This window comes from Diabrotica undecimpunctata, chromosome 3 (genome assembly GCF_040954645.1).
Source record: "Diabrotica undecimpunctata isolate CICGRU chromosome 3, icDiaUnde3, whole genome shotgun sequence".
NCBI lineage: Eukaryota > Metazoa > Arthropoda > Insecta > Coleoptera > Chrysomelidae > Diabrotica > Diabrotica undecimpunctata.
Genome location: NC_092805.1, coordinates 116,588,763 through 116,606,998, shown reverse-complemented (window position 1 = coordinate 116,606,998; position 18,236 = coordinate 116,588,763).

Genomic DNA, 18,236 nt, shown 5'->3' with positions numbered 1-18,236 from the left:
AAATTGGTCTCAGTAGTCTAATAGTGGTGTGATGATATATTTTTATATATAACGTATATAATATTTATTTTCGTGCTGATGTAGTTTCCAAGAAGGAGGGGTTCTGAATTGAGTAGGGGCTCTTCAGTACTTCTTCGTCCTACAGATATGTGGAGCAGGTGTGAATAAGGCTTTGCCAAATAAACACCCGCGGATCAACTGAGAGCATGGCATAGGGCAGCTGCTACGTCATTACAGGATCGGAGCGGTAGAGAAAATCTCTTTATTGGTCTGATATTGAATAATCACAGGCGGTAATTATGATTTAACCGGTTGTGACACTGCGAAATCACCGAATGTTTGCCGGTATAAGCAAACCCCCACTTACTGACCAACGGCTTCGGACGGATGAGTTGGTAAGTGGGAGGGCACTCTTTTTTCCTGAGATTGAGAAATCGATCTTAAAGGCGGATGAACCAAGATCAACGGCATAAGGATGCAGAAGGCAAGGAGAAACCACTGCATTAAAGATCCTAAGGATTCTCAAGAACAACCACAAATGGACGTAAATCAAACATTGGCCCCGAGTGCCCGGCGTCCCTTTAATGAGACAGGGGTGCGAAGAATCCCCGGGTGGAGAAACAAATTTAGTGTAAGCGATTTAAAACGCATAGCAACGTGGAATATAAGAACACTTTATGAAGCAGGAAAATTAACAACAGTCATGCTAGAAATGGAGAGATTAGACATACAAGTATTGGGCCTTTCAAAGGTCCGATGGCCAAAGTCTGGAAACTACGCCAAGGATAATAATACTATTTTCTACTCAGGCAAAAGCACTGGAGAACACAGCCATGGTGTTGGTATTATTATCAACAAGAATTTAAAAGAGTTTGTGACAAATTTCATTCCCTTTAACGAACGTATGATGCTACTTCAGCTGAAAGCCAAACCTCTAAACATAAATCTAATCCAAGTGTATGCTCCAACATCTAATAGCAATGATGCTGAGGTCGAAAAATTCTACGCGGACTTTTAGAACTGTTAACAAAAAAACATAAAGAAGCAGGAGGTAAAAATAATTATGGGCGACTTAAATGCTAAAGTCGGTCGAGGAAAAACTGAAAATATAGTAGGAAATTTTGGGTTAGGTAAAAGAAACGAAAGAGGAGACAGACTAGTCCAGTACTGCCAGGAGAAAGAATTAGTCATAACAAATACATACTACGACCTGACCAGACATTTCAATGAATATATTGGTATTTTTTACAATACAAACAACTTACCGTCTGTTATAAGGTAACTCCAATATTCCAAACGAGGGTCCAAAATTTCAAATTTTTCACTCACGTGGGTCACTTGACTCCCGGTAAAAATTTAATATTTTCAGCTCGTGCGAACATCTAGAAAGTCTTCAATATTTTCTTTCATATCGGTATTATGGTCTTGATCTTCAATCTGGTTACCATCTAGACTGCAGTTATCATCATTAGCCTTCATCTCGGTTTCCCAATGGTTAATCTCGTTGTAAAGACGTAAAAGACGCTCCTGTTCTTTTTCGTGATCCATTCCATAATGACGACTAAAAATTAAAAACCGCTATTTTCTTAAACCTTTTTTCATAATTTAATACAAAACTTACTTAATAATATGTAACGTAAAGGATAACGCGCGAAAAAAAATTCCCCAAATAAGAAAATACTACTCTCTATTACCAACACTGAAAGACTAAAAAAAAAACCTTAAGGCAGAAAGCTATTTTTAAAATTATATTTAAAGTGTATCCATCAAATTATATTATACATAATAGTGATAATTTCAGAGATAGTTGAAACTTATATTAACAACTATGACATAAACGTAGTATACCTTGTGGCATGCTAAATTTTTCTATTACTGGCCTGTATTTTCAATACTATATCTAGAGGGATTATTAATTTTTATCGCTTCGAATACGTATAAGTGTTTAAAATACCCTTAACCTTAAAAGACCTTTTTCGTAATAAATTATGTTTGGGGCTGTAGTATTTCGTAAACCAATACGTTTTCTTTTAAACCACTTTATTCAAGTTAATTATTACTCCATTCGTCAGAGACGAAGATGCCACTAAATCTCTAAAAATCATACGAACAAGCTGAATTTTGACAAGAATATTAATTTTGGGACCCCAAAAAAGATGCAAAAAAGTTTACTACTTTTACCACAGGGCTTTCCCTTAAAACCCTCCACGCAGGGGGGTAAAAACACAAAAATACGTACACCGTAGAAAAAAATGTTTAAAATAAAAAATGTAGTTGAGATAATTTGAAACAAAAATGTTTATAAGTATTTTTTGAGTAGAATAAAGCGTTCTCTTAGAAACAACGCTTGAAGCGACCGCTTGAATCAATGTCCAATAAAATTTGTATCAGCTCGACGGTAAAAATTCGATATTTTTTGATTTAAGTGACCCAAGAAAAATCAAGATGCGTTTTAAAGGTAAAGAGTTTAGCTTTTGTATGCAGTTTTTGTATTTTGCCGCAAATAAACTCAGATTTAATTAAGTTAATTAATTTCTATCGTTTATCGGTCTATTTTAATGTACAGTCTTTTATCATCTATAGCCTTACCCATTCCAATAGAAGCTCCCTGACTTGAGCAACGAGGTCTTCGTTAAGTAATGTAAACGAAAAGCTTTTTAATATCAACTTTTGTCAGCTTTTTCGCAAATTCTAAGATTCCCACTAAGTGTTCAATCTTGAAACTTGGTATATTTTTGGTCTCTTAAGTGTCCTTTGTACACCAGCTTTGTACAAATTCGAGAATATGTTCATCTTTGAACGATTCCATGTTGATCCAGCGAACTCAAGTATAGGCTGTAAATCTAACAAACTTCAAGTGTTTTATTTCAATTTTCTTTATTCTTCTGCTTTTTTTGTGTCCGAAATTATCCAGTGGTTGTAATTTTTTTCTGTTTATCCATTAACTTCTTTTGCATTATTTAGGCTTAGTTTACTGTCATTATGTGTAGCATAGACTTTTCGGTTTGTTTGTACTCTGTATTTGTGGCTGCAATTTTAACAGGTAATATTGTAAACTCCGGACTTTTCTAGTAAAATGACATCACTTCGGTTTCCAAGTAATCGTTTAGGACTTGCTGGTGTATATGACGTTTCTATAGAATAAAGACTTTTGATTTAGCATCATCTGTTTTTGCATTGCAATTTATAGAAGGTACAGATTAAAGCAAAAATCTGAATTTTGCCTTCGACAACAGAAATCTTTGCATTTCTACTTTCGTTATTTATTATCAGATGTCGCTATAGCGTTCTTATTATTGTTGCTTCTTTTGGCGGAAAAGATTTGTTTTCACCTTTAAAGCTTCTGTAGTAGTTTCTCTGATGTTTCCTGCTGGGATGAAATACGTATAAGTGAATATACAGAGGCACTATTCATTAAATCAACTCTTAACTGTCTTTTCTTTTACTTTTGATTTAATTTTTAATTTCTATAAGATTTTTTAGTTGTAGTTGTAATGCTTTATATATGGTGCTGTACCTGTAGTCATTTTGTTACAAAACCTGTTTAAAAAAACCTTCACCTCACGAGTAATAACAGCTTTTAAAATTTTTAAAAACTTCCTTTCTAATTATTTTGCGTCTACATCAACAATGTCTTTTGACTTGCTTATAGTTTTATTCTTAATTGAGCATAAAAGTTAACATATAATTCGCCAAAAAATAAAAAAATACTTGTTTACCTTGGCTTCAGTGAATCCGACCGTCGACAATGTATGGCCGTATCGAAAATGAGTAAGAAGATTAAATCAACATTTTATTGTAGGAATATCCGCATTTCGCCATCATCGGTGCAATCGTCTGCGTCTTCACAATAATCTGAAGATGGTCTGGACTAGCTGTTTATATTTAGAAAATATGCAGAATATAAACACAAAATATGAATACGCCAGATACCTTAATAAGTATTGGTAGAAATTAAAATAAGATGCAATTTCTTCTTATGCCTATGTATTTAATAGATATTTACTATAACCTTGTTCAACTTTCCCTATATTTAGAAACTTGAAACAATGCTTCCATATCCACATTTGCTTGTTTTACATCTGTATTGGTATTTTTGGATTTTCCATTTTTTTAAACTTTATATAAAGTCAGAAATAATAGTCCAGATCTATAACTTTGCACTACAAAGACAAAATAATAATAATACTTTACTTAGTAGTTATAAGTATATAAGTTGTCCTGAAGCTATTATTATTCCTATTTAAATATTAAGTCTATAAGTTATAAGTGATAGATATCGACTCAATGGGTCTCATAAATAAAACGTAGCAAATGCTTTTACTTCAAATTAATGTAGCAATACCTTTAAAGTACATGATAAATAAGTTTGCAGTTCTTGCTTTACAGAAGGAAAAAAATTATCTGAAAGAAATCAAAACTCCGATTTTTTAAAAAAGAAAATTATGTCGCAAATGGCACCAGATCTCCCAATGGCAAGAAAAGTTTAAACAATGCGTAATAACATTTCAAGGGAGAAATACAACGCATCAACAATGTATCGATTGGGACATACCTTAGCGATTTAACAGCTAAAAAAAGTAGTGAATATTCTCTCCGGAAGGCCACCAATCTACTCAAAAGACCTATACTACATAATTCACCAATAATCACAAACACTGGTGAAAGCTTGACTCGAACCAATATTCAAAAAGCCAGTCGCTTTACACAGCATCTCGAAAATACATTTTAATCAAACAAAGCAAATTACTTGGTCAACGTGAATAGTTTTAAACCAGATTTCTTGGAAATTAAACCTAATAATACCAAAGACATTGCGAAAGAGGTAAAAGAGAATATTGATCCCAAAAAAGGTCCAGGTTTCAATCTTATAACTGTCGAAATATTATAACAATTACCAAAGAAAGCCATCACTTAGCTTACATACCTGTTTAATCCATCATTTAGACTAAAGTACGTTCCCAAAATGTGAAAAGTGGTAGAAGTCATAATGATTAAAAAACCAGGAAAGCCGCCAAATAAGGTTTCATCCTACAGGCCCAATTCATTATTATCTTTTAAAATTATATAAAAAGATCCTAATAAAAAGAAAAAAAATTAATCCCACCACATCAGTTTGGATATAGAGAGAGTCATTCAACGATAGACCAAGTACATAGAATAACCAATATCATTGGAAAGGCGCTAGAGAAAAACAGATCTGTTCAGTTATCTTTCTTGATGTGGTCCAAGCCTTCGATAAGGTATGGCATGAAGACCTTATCCATAAATTGAATAGAGTCCTACCGAGGCAGTATTTACAATTATTAGACTCATACTTAACTGACTGACGCTTCAGAATAAAGCAGGAGTATACCTATATACAGTTAAAGGAAATCAAGGCGGGAGTGCCGCAAGGAAGTGTGCTCGGCCCAGTTCTCTACTTGTTATACACTAGCGATATCTGAACCTCTGAACCTGAACTCGAAAATGGAATAATCGCAACATTTGCAGACGACAAAGCTGTTCTGGCAGTGGGAAATAATCATGAAGAAGCTGCAAGAAATATACAATCTTCAGTGAACAAGATCGATAATTAGACCAAAAAATAGAGGATAACATTGAATGAGACCAAATCAGTGCATATGAATTTAACTAATAAGAAAAAGCAATATGTGCCAATTGAAATAAGTGACAAACTGATAGATCTATGTTGCTGATAATGCGAAGTACCTGCGTATGCATCTTAGTGGGAGACTTTATTGGAAGATCCGTATAAAGAAAAAACGAGGGGAACTTAAACTGAAATACAAAAATTGTACTGTTTGCTTGGAAAGAAACTTAAAGCTCTTCAAAGATATATTTTTTTATCTACATCCGAATACTCAGACCGTTATGGTCATAGGGTGCTTAGCTCTAGTGTTGTGCCAGCAAGAACAATATTTTAAAGATGCAACGCTTTCAGAACATGTTAAGGAGTAGCGTCGATGCCCCTTAGTTCGTTAAAAACAGGTGCATTCACCGAGACTTGAGGATGGAGACGGTTAAAGAGATAATAGGGAATTGTGCGAACAATCAGCAAAGATTGCACCAACATGTGGATATCGACACTCTCCTAATCCTGGATAATACAGAGTTAGTAAGAAGACTAAAGCGGATGAAGTCCGTCGGGTTTGTGTAGTGATTATTTCAAAAGCAGAGTATAGTGCGGCTTAGTGTACACGAGTGCTTTTGAAAATAATTACTGTAAGTAAGAAAGACCCTAAAAAAATTTAAATATTTAGACAAAGGGTCAGTTAGATATATTTTTACCAGCTCCTGGTACCACCGCTTTCCCGTTTTTCATATATTTTAGAGCTTTTTCTAGCAGAAATTTCGATTTTTCTTTTAATAGAAACATTCTATTATTCTTTTATTCTTATTATCGTTAATTAGTGAAGTACTTTTGGCCTTTTTTAAATCCTGGAAGGTTTCCCAAAATTTGGATACTGGTATGCTTCACATATATATTTAACTCTAATTCAACGCAGGCAGTTAGTTTCCCATATGTTGTTCCCTCTTTTTAACGTTATTCTGTTCACATTTTTCGATTTATGGTTTGTGAAACTATCCATGCCTGTGATAGGATTTATTTTTATTTTTTATCAAAGTTGCTATATCTTGCTATATATTATTTTGTTGCAAGACGGCTTCCTTTAACCTTTCGTATAATTGCCTCCGCTTTTCTATCTTTTATGTTGTTTTTTTCAACGTTTTCCTTTTTCTTCTCCAAAGATCATCTTCGTTTTGAACTACTTTAAAGAGTTGGCTTGAGCTGCAACCATACCATTTGTTTAGGATTTTCTGCCAATATATTTGTGTTCTTCTCACACTTTTGTGGAGTATTTTGCCTTGGAATATGTCTTCTTCTTTTTATGTAGACATGGCTCTATCTGTTTTTCAATGTGCCTCCAGTAAGCTGTCGTTCCATCGTTTTCATGGTCTTCCTACTGATCGTTTTCCTATTAGGGAAACATCTCTTGCTATCTTTACTACTCTATTTGTTGTCATTCGGCTTATATGATCGTTCCATTTTTCTCTTCTATTTCTTATTCAATTCTTAATGTTCTCCACCTTGCATCTACGTCGTATATCTGTACTTCTAGCTCTGTTCCATAGTGTCTTACCATCAATTTTTCTAAGTGTTTTTATCTCTGCTGTTTCTAACATCCATTTTGTCCTCCCTGTGTCAGGTCGTGTTTCTGCCGCGTATATCATTATTAATCTGATAACTGTTTTGTAAATTCTGTCTTTTATTTCTTTTCCGATATTTTTATTTCTCTATATTGTATCATTCAGGCAACCTGCGGCTCTGTTTGCTCTATTCACTTGATTTTCTACTTCAGTTTCGATCTTTTCCTAGCTAGATGATGTGATGATCTTTAAACTCCATCACTTGTTCTATTATCTGACCTGCCAGCTCCAATTTACATCTTAGTAAATTTGCTGTTATAACCATGCATTTTGTCTTTTGTGGGAAAATTAACATGTTAAATTTTTTGGCGGATATATTAAATTGGTGCAGCATACGTTGTAAATCATCTTCAGTTTGAAAGAGTATTATTGCGTCGTCTGCATAGCAAATTATTTCAAGTTGTTTTCTCCCATTTGGTATCCTTTTTTAGTTATTACTTATTTTATTATTTTATAATAATTTCAACAATAGAGGACTCAAGGAATCTACCTGTCTTACCCCAATGTTAGCTTCAATTGGGTCGGTTAGTTCTTCTTCTACTTTTACTTTTATTGTGTTATTTTGGTAGATACTTTCGATCGTTTTGATTATTCCTAAAGTCGATAATGTCTTTTAATTTAACCCAGTCAAATGCTTTCTTACGGTCCACGAAATATAGATATTGATATAAAGTTGAATGCTCAAATAAATGAACTTTGAAAATTAAAGGCAGATATCGCGCACAGTTTTATTAATTAAATCTTGCCCAAGTACTTTCGCTCTCTAGAGCATCTTCAGGGGCATCTGAAATTAGCCAAAAAACGTTTTTTAAATGAAGAAATTGATTAACCTCGATAAAAATTCGAAGTTAATGGATGATAAAAAGTTTTTTGTGATTAACGTTTTAGACTTACTTCGTCAATTTTGGGCTATCCAATAATTGCAAAATGTCATACACATAAAATTAAACATAAAGTTGAACAGAACACTACACTAAACAAGGACAAACAGTTTAAAATTATTTAAAAGTCGAAGCTACATTCTGGTCGGCAACAGAATAGAGAATGGCTCCCGGTATTAACGGAAATGTTTAGGTGACATGTGACATATGACAGCTTGGATGGGCAGTCACAATCATATAGATTGTGATCTGCACATTTCAAAATTCTATGTTACTAAGCAACTTTATTTGTTATCACTTTGGTTGTTAATTTTAGTGTTGTGTTTATAATAAATTAATTCCTCTGTAATTTTCCGGGTCCGATTGTTCTCCCTTTTTTGAAGAGAGGTATTACGATGCTTGATCTCCATTCTTGAGGAATTCTGTTTTGTTCTATTATTTTTTGGATTAGTTTTAATAGTTGTTTGGTTAGATTTGGGCCTTCGTACTTTAGTAGGTGGTTCGGTATTCTGTCCTCTTCTGGTGATTTTCTATTTTTTAATTTCCTTAATGCTTTCTTTACCTTTTCCTCCTCGATATTTATTTCTTCGTTTGTTTTCACCTCTGGTGTTGGTGGTTCATTATCGTCACCTTTATAAGATAGGGATCAAAAATAGTCTATCCATATTGTTCTGAAGCTATTTTCTTGTGGCATTTTAAATTAATTACTATTTAAATGGGAATAAGCCACAATTAAAGGTTAAAATACGTTTATTGACGTTTCAATTTCCACTTCGGAAATCGTTCTCAAAATACAAACATTGTATGTTTGTATTTTGAGAACGATTTCCGAAGTGGAAATTGAAACATCAATAAACGTATTTTAACCTTTAATTGTAGCTTATTCCCATTTAAATGGTAATTAGTCTATCCATGTTTCCTTTTGAATGTGTTTCGTTTTTATTAGTTCGTTCATATCTTTTCTTTGTCCTCTGATTATTCTCCATATGTCTTCTTGTGTTCTGTAGAAGTCTTGTTCCATCTGTTTTGAGAAGCTCTGCCAGTGTTTCTTTTTTATTTGTCTAACTAAAGTATTCGTTTCATTTCTAATTCGTTTATAGTGGTTATATGCCTGTTGTATTTGTTGTGTTCTGTATTGTAAAAAGGCTTTCTTGTTGTTTTCACATTTTGTTTTCACTTCCTCTCTAAACCATGCTGTTTTCTTTTTTGATATGTTAAGTTCGTTACTTTCCTTATTCCAAGTGATTCTGTTACTTTCCTCATTTCAAGTGATTTTGTTACTGCGTTAATTATGTTATTTTTGAGTTTTTCCCAGCTTTCCTCGATGTTATCGTTTTCTAATATTTTATTCCCAGCGATCTTCTCTGATATTCTTTTTCTGTATAAATATTCCGTTGATTCCGTATTTTCGGAATCGGTATCGACTTTGATTTTTGTTGGTGTTGGTGCCGCTCTCTTGGGTGTGAAGTATTTCAGGATGATTCTTATTTTACATAATACTAGGCTATGATCGCTAGGTATATCTGATGACTTGGGACATCTTACGTCAATTATTTTCGATGGATGTATATCTCTGTTGGTTATAACATAATAATCTATCATAGATCTTTGTCCACGGGTGTTATTAAATGTATATTTCTGTTGGTCTTTGTGGTAAAAAAATGTGTTCTTTATTATTAGTTCGTTATTCGTGCAGAAGTTTTCCATTTTCATTTTTAACATTTTCGTTGTGTTTTTGCTTAATTCTAGGTATTACTTGATCGCCTATTCGAGCGTTAAAATCCCCCAATATTATCATCTTTCCCCTGACTGAATCTACTACTTGTAATTCGTCATAAAAATTTTCCCTTGTTGTTTGGGGCTTGTTATTTTCTGGGCCATATATTCCGATGATGTTCAGGTTTTCCTTCTCCATTCTTATCTTTGCTGTTACTGTTACAATCCTTTCTGATATGTATTGGCGTGGACTTGGATATGGATTTTTCTCCAAGCATCATGTATCCGAGTATTATAGTTAACGTCATTTGCCTTCTTTGGTAGTATATTTTTTGTTGAATAACATTTTTCGGGAACGATCCCAATTTTGTAAATTTTATGAAATAATCATACCAAAATAAATAGATTTTTGTTATTGATTAGTTTTAATAACTCTCATTAATCTTATTGCATGAATAACCACTGCTTTAGTAATCTCGGGTTCAGTGTTTTTGCTAAGACCGTATATTAGAGTATGATTTGTTTGTTGGATAAAGAAGAATTTGTCGGTACGTTTGTACGTATGTACTTATTGTTGCAGGCTCGGTCAGTTTCTTTACTTCGGAAATCTAATATCAACCATTAAACTACTCAAAATATTTATATTTTTTATTCTGTTATACTTCAATTCCCTCCAAAGCCTTAAAACCTTCGAAATGTATATTCTCGGCAGTTAGTAAATATTTCATAGACTGAGTATATTACCAAAGAAGAGGTATTAAGGGGAACAGGAAATTTTAAATAATGAAAAACAAAGAAAGGTTTCATATTTGGTCCACTTGTTGAGAGATTCATGATATTCTATACTAAAGTTCATACAAATTAAAATGTAGGAGGGACTTGGAAGGAAACCTGTCTAATATCCTAAACTGGTTTGGAATCACAACGCAGCTGACACATTCCGTTAGAAAAAAAAATGCTCATATTAATTCAGCGATCAAGAAAATGAAAACTTTTTTTTAACGTACGTGAAGTATACGGGCTCAGAATAAGAAGAATTACATTATACCGTAAACTAATAATTTTTCAGATACGATGTATATGTTTAATTAATTATTAGTTGTTTATTTTGAACTTTATTGCTTAAATTGTATTTTTTTCTATGTTATATTCCAATAGATCCGATATTTTTCTTATCATACGTATAAATACCATCAACCACACATTTTTATTTAATATATTTTTCAGTTTTTTCTATGGTTTGCTGTTTATTTCTTGGTTACGGTCCTGAATATAAGATGAGCAACCTTCCCATTTTAGAAATCGTGAAGGTCGTTGTTCGATCGTGTGTTAATGCTAATTAAGTGTTTACAGAAAATGTTAACATCGATTAATTTATCGTAGGTATAGCTAGGTAATCTTACAAATTCTGAAAATCAAAAGAATTAAATTGCGACAACTTTTTAGTCAGATAAACAATGTGACAGTGTTTCAAAACTCATAACGAAAATGAATTGATTAATCTAATTTCTTACCAACATAAAGTCTGTTAGTCTAAGCTTTCGTATTATATGTTCATCTTATACATATACCTTTGCCTAACGTTCCGTCTTATAGAACGGAATTAAAGGTGGCCTACGCTGCAATGCAGCCGATTGTTGGTGTGGATCGTGTGGTGAAAGTCAAATGTCATTCGGTTTGTGTGACTCCTTTGTGTTTAAATTAATTTCAAGCCTTTGGAAAATGTCAACGGAGCACTGATGGAAATAAACCTAAACGAATATATACAATAGGATCCTTTCTAACTAAAATAATAAAATTATTTTCAGGGACAATTCTTGCAAACATTAAAATAATATGGAGGGGCAATAGTTAGTACAAAAAAATTTGATACGTCCTACACTGTTATTATTTAAACAGTTATAATTATCCATTATTCAATGATTTTGGTTCAAAATATGTATGTAATATGTAATAAAGGTCTTTATTTTCTTCCAATACCAACGTGAAATACATATGGATACACTAGCAATTAGAGAGAAAGATAAGTGCTGAATATTAGTTGGTAGCGACTTCAAGGAGTCAGTACCTTTGCTTTACATCTTAAGAGAGAAAATTTTTTGCGTGTTCTGAATCACAGTAGTAACAATACAATAAAAACCCGCAACATATACACATAAAAAGAACAATTTGTAAATAGATATAGGTGATAACGATATATCGAAAAAAAAAATCTTAATTGAGTAGGTTATGGATTTTACAGTTAAATGCCGATGGTTTATATTTCAAGCATTTTGCATATCATAAAAATGTTAGTACGTGACGTTTACGTCAAATGAAACATTGCTAAAAACAAATCACCATTTTTTCAAAGAGCGTATTGAATTCACTATTTGAACAAATCAGGTGGATATGGTGGTATTGCTCGTACCACTGATAAACGATAAACAGGTTGGATTATAAAAGAGTATATACCAACTTGTAAAAATAATTCTAGCACAATTAAAATTTTGGCAAATAAAATATTAGATTGGGAGGTTGCAATCAATAATATTTATATTCATCCAGAATCAAATATACACTTAAAAGGTTGGGTAGGAAATAAGTAATATCAGAGAGAAAGATCATTAGGAATGGCGGTTGTTGACAAAACACCGGTTTTCGGTTATACCGGTTTTCTTTACTTACGGTTTCATCTGGCGGTAATAACCGATCAAAAAAACCGGTTATTCCAAAAATCGATATTCGGTTTTTTAAATTAATATTTTTAGTATACTCCATTCGCTTAGCTCGGGCATATTTTGACAGATTCATTGTCGGAAACCTACAGCACAACAATTCCTACTTCTCAGTATTAATAGCTCAAGTATCCTACTATTGCATACTTCTTTCTTTAAAAAAAGAAGAATTATTCCAAATAGTGGAAGTGTATACTAAACGCATCAAATTTTGGGTAGTATATATTTAAAAAACATATTTTAGTTGATATAATTTAACATAACTATTTATTATATGGTGCAGATAAATAAATATTGATTGTTGGTAATTCGCAAAGTTCTATTTTATTTACTATTTAGTTTGTTTACTATTGATATTGGTTATGAGTACGTGTGCTTGGTTGTATAGTAATTTCCAGCCACTTTTAGGATGTCAAAAAGTAACTAACTTCGCAAAAAAATAATTACTAAATTCACTAGATAGTTCGGACTGGGAATAGCGAACCGAGTATATCGGATAAGTTCCAATGTTACATTTTAATTGCACTTTAGTTTGAGATACTCGATTTGAATCGATATCATTTATCATTATTATCGATATTGATACAATCAAAAAAATAAATGGATACCAAGATAATCAATCGATATAGAAACAGCAATTTTTTACTAGGCAAGTTTTACAACCTGCTGGAGCCATATTCAGCAATGAAAATTTTAATTTATTAAAAAATATACATATCACAATTATCGTGAAAGTAATGAACCACGTGTTAGACCTGTCGATGAGGAGCGGCAAAACAGGGATATTGATATTTGTGCTTTTGAGGAAGCTAGTGAACCCTGCAATAGTGCACAATTTGCTAGGGAAGTTAACGTGAATGCTCGAACTGTCCAGCGAGTTCTCAAAAGGAATGGGTATCACTGTTTTAAGACAAAACCAACACAGGAACTGTTTTCGGAAGATAACTTTCGGCGGATAGAGTTTCGTGAATTTATGTTAGATAAACAGAATGAAAATGTACACTTTTTAAAAATATTTTATTTTCTGACGAATCTTCATTTTCATTACTTAAAAAACACAATTCATCCGTTGCAAGGTATTATTATTGGAAAAATAAGCACCTCAGTGTTGCAGTGCGAACGCAGCTTCCGCAAAAGTTAAATGTTTGGACTAAGATGTTAGGCGACCATATTGTCGGTACATTTTTTATCGATGGAAACCGTAACGGGCCCAAATATTTACAACTTTTACAGAATGAGATCATTCCGGCAGTTCGACGCCTTCCCGTTAATTTTCAGCAGGTTTATTTCCAACAGGATGGGGGTTCGGCTCACAACTCTAGAGCAACTATTGACTTCCTCAATCAAACGTTTCCTGATCGACTGATAAGTACACGTGGTACAATTAAATGGCCCGCTAGATCCTGTGACTTAGCACCTAACGATTTCTAAAAAAATTTATAGGCATCAGTTTGAAAGGACCACAAACCTAGTCGAATTAAGGGCAAAAATACTTGATTCCTCTGCAAGCATTACACCAGCCCTACTCCAAAATATGAGAAGAAATCTGTATGATAGATTTGGTTAATGTTTAGCACAAGGAGGTGGAATATTTGAGCCCTTAATTCATTAATCTGCTTTCCTAACTTTTATTTTTTGTTAGGTACATTTCACGAAGTTTGTAGGTTCTTAATTAGGTAGTATTTTTTATGTTTAAATTTGGAAGAATTTTATTGTTTTTTTTATTATTTAAAAGTACAAACGATTCTTATTCTGATTTTTTTTTCTTCTTTCTTGTCTTATTGTTATAAGTTCGTCCATAAAATTTGTACAATTTGCAGTGACAATAAAGCATATTACTTATTTCCTTACTTATGTACTTATGTCGTTTTTTAATAAAAAGTTTTAATAAAACAGTTTTATTTTATTGATTACATTCGGTTGGTCGGTTGTTGGTCGGGTAAGCGGCTTCTCTCATTTAACACGATATCGTTCAACAATGATACGTTTTCTGATGCACCAAACTTCCAATCAACGACATGTATTTTTTGGCTATAAAACCCAAACTTGGCATTCAGGTTCTGCTGTGCTCCTAGAATACAAATGGTTTACTCAATCTCGGCAGCAAAGGCTGCTACAGGTAAAGAGAGAGTTCATTTGGAAAAGAACTTTGAATCTGTATTTCCAGTGAACCTGAACTGGAACCGCTGTTCACCAACTCCAGATCGTATGAAGAACAAAGAGGATTTGATTTTGAATCCACTTTAACCTCGTTTGTCTAGAAAGAGCAGGAAGGAAAAAGGTTTCCAATTTCGGCAAGGTACTTCCTGACTTCTGCGCCTACATTGGATGTGGCTTTACCCGCTATCAACGGATTCATATATAATTTTTTGATACTTAAATCATTGAATGTAGCATGGCACCGCAGAGGGTTTTGTAAAAGCTTGGTTCCTCCCTCTTAAAGACTAGTTAGTTTTTGGGCTGCAGTATGGTTTAAGGAGGGGTTTTTAACGACCTTCCAATGATGAACACAAGAGAATAGAAGGATAGCAGTGATGTACTGGGAACCTAAGATCTCCTTTGTGGCCTAATCGAAAGGCAATAAAATGCTTACAATTTCATTGATTAATTGTGTGTCTGTACCAGGGGACATTAGAATTCCATCAAGTTGGCATGGATTGTACCAAAAGTGTTTCCATAACCATTTTCCATAAACACGTTGCTACGTCTAGCATGGTTTTAACTTCAGTAATTAAATTTTGGAATATCGCGTTGTTTACATCCTCCAGACCATCTGTAACAACATAACTTTAATTTGTGTGCAAAACATTGCGAATTTTTGTACTCTCCGAGCAATTTACACCATGTTCGTTCCACCATTCGTGCATGCACCAACAACTCTAGCCATTTGTTCGAGGATGTTGTTTCTAGATATTTGCCAAGTTTGTGGTATGTGTTGGTTTGCGTTCTTTTTGCACAAGTGTGGTAAAGTATTGAGCTGCTGTATCTATGTCATGTGGAGATTAGATCCGCAGTTTAAGATTGGTCATTTATTCTAGGTAGGATTGAAAATCTGCCCAGTAGGTGTTTTTTGACTTAAATAAAGGAGTGGATGGGTTGTTTATAACTGCGGTACTCTTCTCATGATAACCGGAGTATCCAGTCATAGCTGGATCCTATTAGACAGTTGCTTTGAAATTAAGATAATAAATATAGAAAATTCTTTATTTAGGTTATTTGGAATTTGAATTTTAGCTTTTCATTATATGTTTTGAAAATTTACTTACTGTGTCTCGTTAAAAATTTCCTAGTAATTTCTTCCTAAAACCTATCATTTAAATTTATTAAGTGAAAAGTTCAATTTTTCAAGTTTAAAAATTATGGCATTGCACAAATAAGGTTAGAAAACACTGTTCTAGGTAGAATAAATTATAAATATGTTTCTTCAATAATCTGTATCCAATCTTTCAGTCTTCTAATTCCGTTTAAGTATTTTCTACTAAGACGACATCACGAGTCTACATCAAAATCCAGAAATGCTGTCCTGGAACTTCCAAGTTGTATGAGTTAACTCTAAAAAGAATATGCACTTAACATTGAGCACATTTAAGAAAGGAAATTCTAACGTCTATTACATAATTATTATTTTTTGGCCTACAAAAATTCTTATATTTACGTATCTGTCAATTTATTTAAACATTTATTTAATTGAAACAATTTTTTATAAAGTGTTTATTAAAAATTTGTAATCGAAATAATTCATCCATTCCCACGTAATTCTCTTACCTAATCCGATAGAAGAGCTGGTAATGATATATGTTTTTATGTTTTTAAATTATGTTAACTAAGGCAAATTGTATTAAGATCGAAAGTCGTGAACTAGTTTAATATATATAAAGAGCATCTTGCGTGTTGATTCAGCAGATTACATGAGTTGTTACATAATTGAAGAGGTTAATAAAAGAATTCCTTTTACCAAGTTTTTAAGTGTTTAGTTTATGTAAAGTAAGCGGGAAGATGGTTTTGCATGGGTGGTTTAGTTAAATACGCGTTTTAATAAGATCTATTTACAATACGTTCAGTAAATTGAGTATTATTAAAAGAAACATATTATTATCATCATTATCGAGAATGTTAGGTTCTTACAATATTACCTGCCCGAGCTTGTTCTATCTATGACCTACATTTTCTTCTTCCTCCTTCCTTTTTCAAAATTTTAGGATTACTAATAGTTTATTGCCTTATTTATTTATTTATTATATGAAGGAAACTGGGGGAACTGGAGGACTGTCAGAAATTTTCATTTTTTGTTTTAATAATTCTTTAGATTGGTTATATTCTGTACTTCACTGTACGTAAATAACACTGGTTAAAATTGGGTTGCGTCATGAGGTAACACGAATAATAAAATACCTACACAGGAGAAGAAAGGTGAATGTCAGGATTTTACCGGATAAGATAAGTTAAGATGCTTTTATTATTACTCATTGTTTTCGTGTGTTGCTTTGAGGTGTAATATTGAGGTGATGTTAGTTTCTTCAAGTTACTGATACAAAATCATTTTACTATGCCAAGTGATGAAGAAATAAGTGATATCGATGTAAGTAGTTCAGTAAATGTAAAGTTAAGTAAGAAAAGAAAATCATTTGGCCGCATGACTGGCTTGAAGAAACCTAAATTAAAAAGCCATGTTCTATGGCCTGACTGTTACTGTAAAAGATTGCAATGTTTTCCAAATATTTATGAAGATTGTAGGAACAGTATTTTGAAGCAATTTAATTGAATGTGTTCTGTTGATGAACACAACTCATATTTATGTGGTCTAATTACCACACAACAAATTCAAAACCGGCGTTCGCGTCAAATAGAAGAGAACGCTAAATTTAAAGATGGCATATATATTTAAAAGCAAGGTTTATAAATAAGAGGAGCAGTAACGAACCACATTAGTGGCATCGTTTAAAGGCAGAAAAGGCCATTACAACTTGGCAGAATCTTCCAACTAATTCTTACTGGAGGAGCTAATTATAAAATGCACAAAATTTAAGTATATTAAAATCTATTAAAATTTAAAAGTGTCTTACGAAATTTGCAGAACAATTTTCTCAACCGAATTTAATTTGTCATTTGGGTATCCCAGGAAAGATACATGCAGTACATGTGATGAGTTCCAAATGAAGATAAAGAACCTAGAAATTGAAAAGGGCAACATTATTTTATTAGATAATGATGGTGCTCTTAGGCTGGAGAATGAAATAAGGCGCTTAGCAAATGAAAATAAACCCCATAAATTAAAAGCAGTCACATCTTATAAGAGGAAACGAGAAGCTACAAAAAGAAGCAGGAAAAGCAGCAATGAAGAAGCAATTTGTTCTGATTACAAACTGATTTTATATTAAATAAAGAAACTCAAAACTATAATGTATATATATATATATATATATATATATATATATATATATATATATATATATATATATATATATATATATATATATCTTCTTTCTTCTTCAACCCATGTTGGCTTTAAAGAGGATTATACGATGCCAATGTTACTTACCTGATGGCGATAAGCACATAGGAGGAAAGGCAAAATAAAACCAAAACTTTATTTCTCAGTTCGTTAACTTTTTTATTGCCATATATTTTTTCTCCGGTGACCTGGAACTCATACTAGTATGACACTATTATGTTCCGCCAATCTGTAGAGTTTCTCTCGACATTCTTAAAC